Below are 1,033 nucleotides of genomic sequence, written 5' to 3'. Positions count from 1 at the left end.
AGTATTGGGTCTTCCGCTTGACTAGCAGTGTCGGAAATTGTTGACCTGAGTCCCCGACAACTCAACATAACAACATGGCTTTACTTCTTATACTTTGTTTTAATGGACATGAAAAATCTAATATCCAGTACCACAATCTTAACAGGAGACCTTAACACCCGCTTATCCCAAAAAGATAGGTCAACCAGACAAAAAATTAGCAAAGAAGTAAAAGAACTGAACCAGAGTTTGGAACAAATGGACTTGGTGGACATATACAAAGTGTTCCACCCAAACACAGCTGAATACACATTTTTCTCAGCTGCACATGGGTTGTTTTCTAAAATAGACCACATACTGGTCCATAGGTCATGCTTAAGTATATGCAAGAAAACAAATTATCCCATGCACATTATCTGACCACAGTACAATGAAACTGGAAATAAGTGACAAAAGAAACCAGAAAAAAACCCTAAATTCATTGAAATTAAATGACACCCTACTCAGGAACCAATGGGTCACAGATGAAATTAAATAAGAAATTCAACAATATGTACAATTCAATGAAAATTCAAGCACAATTTATTGGAATGTATGGGATGCGATGAAAGCAGTTCGCAGAGCAAATCAACTCTGATTGTTCACACCTTACCCAGGAGCAGACAACAGATGTGGACACACGCTGCCATACTGCACTACATTCTCAAAGAGACTTCACTGAAGAGGTAATCGTCCCACCATCCATATCTCTCCGAAAAATCCCATTCTACGTCTGTTCACAGGCTTCGCTTTTGCTGAACGCACAGGCATAAGCCTCACCATGGTTGCTCCGATCTCTACTCAGAGTCAACGTTTGGATTTTACTACAGCATAGACATGCCCTTGAGCTTTCCTTGGCTAATCTAATTTCAATCTCTGTGACCTTTTTCAAGCCTCTCCCCTTCAAATTCTGCAACCTGAAAGGTGGCATTCTTTCCTTCCTGGGCGCATGGCTGCCCAGCCTTGCTTAAGGCTAGATGTGGTTGTGTGACAGTTCTCACCAAGAGATGTGGTG

This window comes from Octodon degus, unplaced genomic scaffold, assembly GCF_000260255.1.
Source record: "Octodon degus isolate 3935 unplaced genomic scaffold, OctDeg1.0 scaffold00015, whole genome shotgun sequence".
NCBI lineage: Eukaryota > Metazoa > Chordata > Mammalia > Rodentia > Octodontidae > Octodon > Octodon degus.
The sequence above is the reverse complement of the archived record's forward strand: the minus strand, read 5'-3'. Positions refer to the sequence as shown.